This window comes from Suncus etruscus, chromosome 4 (assembly GCF_024139225.1).
Source record: "Suncus etruscus isolate mSunEtr1 chromosome 4, mSunEtr1.pri.cur, whole genome shotgun sequence".
Classification (NCBI taxonomy): Eukaryota; Metazoa; Chordata; class Mammalia; order Eulipotyphla; family Soricidae; genus Suncus; species Suncus etruscus.
This window is the reverse complement of record NC_064851.1, coordinates 152,507,487-152,514,492: the sequence shown is the minus strand read 5'-3', so window position 1 is coordinate 152,514,492 and position 7,006 is coordinate 152,507,487. Positions and strand designations below refer to the sequence as shown.

Sequence of the window (7,006 nt, the reverse complement as noted above, 5' to 3'; positions counted from 1 at the left end):
GTTTGGTGACCATAAGGACAGGGATGTTAAACTATAGACTTTTACACAGTCTGAACACTAAACCTGTTCCTTGCCAGAAGCAACAAAATTAAGAAGACAGCTGGAATATGTGATATCACCACAAAGATTAGGGTTTTATTTCTCAAATTCAACAATGAGAAAAAAAGATAACTTACTTGGACTCACCTCCACTATATATTAAATGCACACTTTAAAGAACTTTAAGAGCAAATTTTACTGAGTAACTTTTATTACTGAAATACTAAACAATTAACATGAGAATATGTTTAAAATAAGAATATGCAATTAAAAACTTTCCAATGGTTCCCAATAACTTTGAAAGAAATCTCTTGATTTTGAGTACTTTATATATACATATACATATAAATATGTATAACTAAACCAAAGCTAGCCCCAAACAAATATTTATATGCTGAATGGCTTCTGTTTAGACACTTTTTAATGTTACAATGTTATAATGTTATTGAGAACTATTTTTAGGGAAATATCTATAACTATACAGTAGAAGTCATAAATAAATTAAATATCTGGCAGATAAAATTTTTTATTTATTACTTTATTTAAACACCATAGCTATAAGATTGTTCATAATACATTTATTGTTTTTTCCACAGTTAAACTCATACAATATACAATACCCTTTACCAGAGGAGAGGAGAGAATAGGGGAGTGAAGGAGAGGAGAGAAAAGAAAAAATGTATGTCTAGAGACAGGCAGGGGAGAAGGCATAAAGGAGGATGGGAGGAAAATTGGAAACATCAGTGTGGGAAATGTGTACTGGCAGATAAAATTTTAAAATAATTGTTGCATATAGCTTTGACTACATAATAGGTCTGATCTTTACTTTGTCAGAAGCAACTTTTCTGTCAAAATGGAGATTGTATATAAAATGCAGGAAAGGTCCACTGAATCGATTCCAAGAAATATAGTTTAACAGAAGAGACTTCAACCTTTTTCCTTTCTAAAACAAAGAGCAAACCCAATGTGAGAAAACAGTTCATGCTTTGCTTTCTATTTTCTTTTTTCTTTTTTTTTTTTATTGGTTTTTGGGTCACACCCGGCGTTGCTCAGGGGTTACTCCTGGCTGTCTGCTCAGAAATAGCTCCTGGCAGGCACAGGGGACCATATGGGACACCGGGACTCGAACCAACCACCTTTGGTCCTGGATCGGCTGCTTGCAAGGCAAACGCCGCTGTGCTATCTCTCCGGGCCCTGCTTTCTATTTTCAAGACTTTTCAAGATGCCAGAGATAAAGTAGAGGCAGTTAAGGCATCTATCTGTCTGACATGTGGGCATTCCTGGTTTTATCCCCAGCACCATACAGTTCCCACAAGCCCCAGCAGGAGTGATTCTTGAACACAAAGGCAGGAGTAAGCCCTGACCACTACTGGGTGTGGCCCTCAAAAATGTTACAAGCACTTACCTAACAGAATAATGATAAAGTAATAGCTACAGAGAGACCACTGAACTGAAATACAAAACCACTTCCATATAATGACTGATACCAGAAATGCACATTTTTCAGTGAGACTATTAAAATCATATTTGTATTGGTGACTAAGCAAAGACAGTCTTGCATGTCCCCAGCGAGCCTATTCATAACAGCTAAGTGGCCATGCTCATTTGCTGAACACAGATGAAATGAATAAAGGAAAAATATTTTTTGCCACAGTCAGTCAAGTCATGGGATATGAGTTTGTGAGAATTTTCTTAGAATTTTTGCCTTGAAAAGCATTATATTGATTTTTATCTCTTCATTCATTGATAATGATTGGTTGTTGAGTATGTATAAAATTACATGACTGATTTTGCAGGTGACTATTCAATAGAGTTTACAGACAAAAGAACTTGCTTAGCCTCTTAGAATTCCTACCCAATGATTGGAGGAACCATAATAGGTATGCAAATATGGGTATAAATAAAAAATATATACCAAAAAGATTATGTACTGAAACAACAGAAAATAATTTGAAGTAAATGAATCAAATTACCAGAATATACCATAATGCATTTCTTCCTAAAGTAAAAAGAAAGTTGAGGGTAAATTTTCTGAGCAGCATATTAGACCCTATTTTTCTAAAAACAATTGAATAAAAGACAATAGATGCAAAGACAATAGTAATTATGGGTGGAAAATGCAGTTAAACAGAGAAGGGACCAATATAACAGAATAGTTAAAAATGATCACTTTGGGGCCCAGAGAGATAGCACAGTGGCGTTTGCCTTGCAAGCAGCCGATCCAGGACCAAAGGTGGTTGGTTCGAATACCAGTGTCCCATGTGGTCCCCTGTGCCTGCCAGGAGCTATTTCTGAGCAGACAGCCAGGAGTAACCCCTGAGCACTGCCGGGTGTGGCCCAAAAACCAAAAAAAAAAAAAAAATGATCACTTTGGACAAGAACTGGGAATTAAAAGAATGCGAAGTACTATGCAGATAATCTTCAGTAAAAGTGTTGCTAACAACAATTTCATAAAACATAAAGGGAAAAAAAAGAGAAGAAAAATGCTATTGTAGAAGTCATCTGGGTTTGGGATGGGGTGAAAATGAGATGACAAAAGGGTAACTAGGGAAATTGGTGTGTCAGGAAATAAAAGGATGTGTAGGGATAGATGCTGGAACATCATATAACCAAAATTTAACTATCTTATAGTGATTTACCTTTTTCAAAAAAGTAAAACAATAAAAGACAAACTATGTGTTTATCCTAGGATGAGGTGTTAGGCATAGTCAAATTCATAGAAACAGAAAGTACAAAAGTAATTATCAGGAGCTGGAAGGAGAGTTATTGCTTAAAGAGCGCAATGTTTAATAAAAGAGTTCTATGAGATAAGCAGTACTTTGCAGAAGCCAGGTACCCTGTTTGTGACATCAGGCTGGGAAAATCTACAAAACTACGCCTGCCCAGTGGGACCCGACTGTGAAAAATTGTGAGTGCTGCCTGTGTGTGTCTGTCTACTGTCCTGTTGCATGAACCTCTTGGGAGTGGGCTTAAAAGAGGCTCCAGAAGAGCAATTAGCTCCGCTTCCCTACGCGGCCATGCACTCTTTCTAAGGAAAGAACACCATCGCAACATGAAGAAAAAATAACACTAAGAACTATGCTGGATCACTAAAGCCCAGCATTTCTCTCCGGACTGTCTTCTCTGCTACATGCTCGGGCCTAAGATTTGATCCTGTGTGAGGCTTCATCCACGGAGGACTCCCCTCCCTTGGAGGCAAGTCAACCCATCCAGAAAGGGCGGAGCCAGAGGACTGTGGCTGCCTACATCATTTAGCCAATGAATACCACCACAACACGTAGAAAAACCCACAATACAAGGGTAACAATGGGGAAACAACACAGGCCAGCATCAGACATAGAGAATGAAGATGACAATTCTGATGACCAGATAATGACCAACCAACTAATCAATCTCTCAGATAAGGACTTTAAACAAGCAATATGGAAGATGCTCAACAAACTCAAAAAAACCATGGATCAAGTTGAACAGAACACTAATAAGAACCAAGAAAATATGAAGACAGAAATAACAAAACTCCAAACTGAAATAATATGTCAACTAACAGGCCTGAAAAACTCAAAAAATAAAGTGAATGACAAAATGGATAAGCTCTGGGACAGGGTATCAGAAGCTGAGACTTGGTGCTGTGGAAGAGAGATAAATAACAATTCCATACAGCGGGAGAGATTAGAAAATAAACTTAAAGCAAATGAACAGACAATGGAAAAATTAGTCAAAGAATGGGAACAGAAGAAAATAGAAGTCTATGATAAGCTCAACAGAAACAACTTAAGAATCATTGGAGTCCCAGAGACCCAGGAAGAAAATTTCCAGGAAGAATCAACGGTCAAGAACATCATTAAAGAGAAACTTCCAGAGCTAAAGAATATATGTGATCAAATCCTGCATGCTCGAAGAGTACCAACCAAAAGAAACCCCAGAAAAAATACCCCAAGACACATCCTCGTCACAATGACGAATCCCACAGATAAAGACAGAATTCTGAGAACAGCAAGATTAAAAAGGGAAATTAATTCAAAAGAACATCCTTGAGATTTACAGCAGACCTGTCACCAGAAACACTCAAGGCCAGAAAGCAGTGGTGGGATATTGTGACAAGACTGAATAAAATGAATGCTTCATCTAGAATACTGTACCCAGCAAAACTCACTTTCTGGTTTGGTGGAAGAATACATGGTTTCACAGACAAGAAACAGCTCAGAAACTTTATAGACTCAAAATCAGTCTTAAGAGAAAAACTGAAAGACCTAATTTAAGACAAGACTAACCAAAAGACACACCAAATTTCGATATAAAGATGGCATTAAATCCAAGGACAATTCTTTCTCTCAATGTCAATGGACTAAATGTACCAGTTAAGAGACACAGAGTGGGGGCCGGAGAGATAGCATGAAGGTAAGGCGTTTGCCTTTCATGCAGAAGGTCATCGGTTCAAATCCCGGCGTCCCATATGGTCCCCCGTGCCCAACTGTTCAGGAGCAATTTCTGAGCATGAAGCCAGGAGTAACCCCTGAGCACTGCCGGGTGTGACCCAAAAACCAAAAAAAAAAAAAAAAAAAGAGACACAGAGTGGCTAAATGGATCAAAAAACTCAATCCAACCTTCTGCTGCCTATAAGAAACTTACCCGAAAAGTCAGAACAAACATAGACTCAAAAGAAAAGGCTGGAGAAAAATTATCCAAGCAAACAACAACCATAAAAAAGCTGGAGTGGGGCCCGGAGAGATAGCATAGCGGCGTTTGCCTTGCAAGCAGCCGATCCAGGACCAAGGTGGTTGGTTCGAATCCCAGTGTCCCATATGGTCCCCCGTGCCTGCCAGGAGCTATTTCTGAGCAGACAGCCAGGAGTATCCCCTGAGCACCACCGGGTGTGACCCAGAAACAAAAAAAAAAAAAAAAAAAAAGCTGGAGTGGCCATACTAATATCAGATAATGCAAACTTTATACTCAGGAAGGTTGTAAGGGACGAAGATGGACATTTTATATTAATCAAGGGGTATGTAGAACAGGAAGAAATAACTCTCCTAAACATATATGCACCGAATGAGGGGCCAGCAAAATATTTAATACAATTGTTGACAAATCTGCTGGTGGGAATGCCGTCTAGTTCAACCTTTATGGAAAGCGATATGGAGATTCTTCCAAAAACTGGAAATCAAGCTCCCATACGATCCAGCTATACCACTCCTAGGAATATACCCTAGGAACACAAAAATACAATACAAAAACCCCTTCCTTACACCTATATTCATTGCAGCACTATTTACCATAGCAAGACTCTGGAAACAACCCAGATGCCCTTCAACAGACGAATGGCTAAAGAAACTGTGGTACATATACACAATGGAATATTATGCAGCTGTCAGGAGAGATGAAGTCATTAAATTTTCCTATACATGGATGTACATGGAATCTATTATGCTGAGTGAAATAAGTCAGAGAGAGAAAGAAAAACACAGAATGGTCTCACTCATTTATGGGTTTTAAGAAAAATGAAAGACATTCTTGCAATAATAATTTTCAGGCACAAAAGAGAAAAGAACTGGAAGTTCCAGCTCACCTCAGGAAGCTCACCACAAAGAGTGATTAGTTTAGTTGGAGAAATAACTACATTTTGAACTGTCCTAAAATGAGAATGTATGAGGGAAATGGAAAGCCTGTCTAGAGTACAGGTGGGGGTCGGGTGGGAAGGAAAGAGATTCGACATTGGTGATGGGAATGTTGCACTGGTGGTGGGTGGTGTTCTTTACATGACTGAAACCCAAACACAAACATGTATGTAATCAAGGTATTTAAATAAAATATAAAAAAATAATACACAATTCAACCTGATTAAAAAAATAGTTCTATGAATGTATGATAGTAATTATTTCATCGCATTGCCAACATACTGAATGCCCAATCTCAATAAATATGAATTTTAAACTAGTTACAGTGGTTTTATCTATGTTTAATTATTAAAATAGATAAATTTGTTATTTTAATTGTATTTTTATTTTAAGTTGTAAAAACTTGCAGTTAGACATCTAAAATGCAATTTAAGTAATAGCCTTATATTCATACTTAATTTTTTTTTCTGGTTTTTGGGTCATACCTGGCAGCGCTCAGGGTACTCTATGTTCAGAAATCACTCCTGGCAGGCTCAGGAGACCATATGGGATGCCAGGAGTCAAACCTCCAACCTTCTGCTTACAAGGCAAATGCCTTACCTCCATGATATCTCTCTGGCCCTGCACATTTAATTTTAAATATAAAATATATCTAGATTATTGGATACTTAAAATAGGTGCTTTTTATTTTTTTGTTCCCCAATTCACAATACAGGCCAGGCAAAGTGCCTGAGTTGAGGTGTATATGGGGTGTATTTACTGTATCTCCTCTTTCTATACAGTCAGTGGAAACACAGCCTATGGTAAGAATTGGGAGGCCAATAGGTGCTTTTAAAGAAAATAGATTAATGTGCTTTTATTGCAATAAAATTTTTCAGTGTAAGGACCCTTCCAAGCACTTCTCAATGGGCCCAGGAACAAGTATTAGCAATACTCAGAAAAAAGGTCATGCTTTTCAGTGGTAGGGCCTAATGATGAGGTTATTCTTGAGCCCCATAGTCCAAGGGACATATAGGCCTATTCAGTTTTGTTTGGGAGACCCAGGATTATATTCTTTGATGTTGGGGTGTGGAATATGTGGTGCCATAATTAAACTAGGGTTTCATTCTTGTAAATCTATCCTAATCCTTGTCATATTCTGGCCCTCAATATAACTTTTTTCGTTGAGTAGTGTCTGGACAATGTGGTCATAGAGGCCCCTGTACCCAATACAAGGTTGTCCTAATGACTCTCAGCACCACTGTGCCTAAAAGGCACCATACTGCAAAGTCTAAGCACCGAAATGCTTCCAGATAGTCAAGTATCACCAGGAGTGAGCCCAAGGTCTTCTGAGTTGAACACTGACTGGAAGGTCC

At 38.2% G+C, this 7,006-nt stretch overlaps 1 non-coding gene across 1 annotated transcript; it reads right to left on the bottom strand.

Annotated features, from left to right (window-relative positions):
• Positions 1 to 6,341: 6,341 nt before the first annotated feature.
• Positions 6,342 to 6,471, bottom strand: LOC126007914 (small nucleolar RNA SNORA51). Its single transcript, XR_007495386.1, has one exon. It is a non-coding gene; the product is annotated as a small nucleolar RNA SNORA51 (small nucleolar RNA).
• Between the last annotated feature and the right edge of the window lie 535 nt (positions 6,472 to 7,006).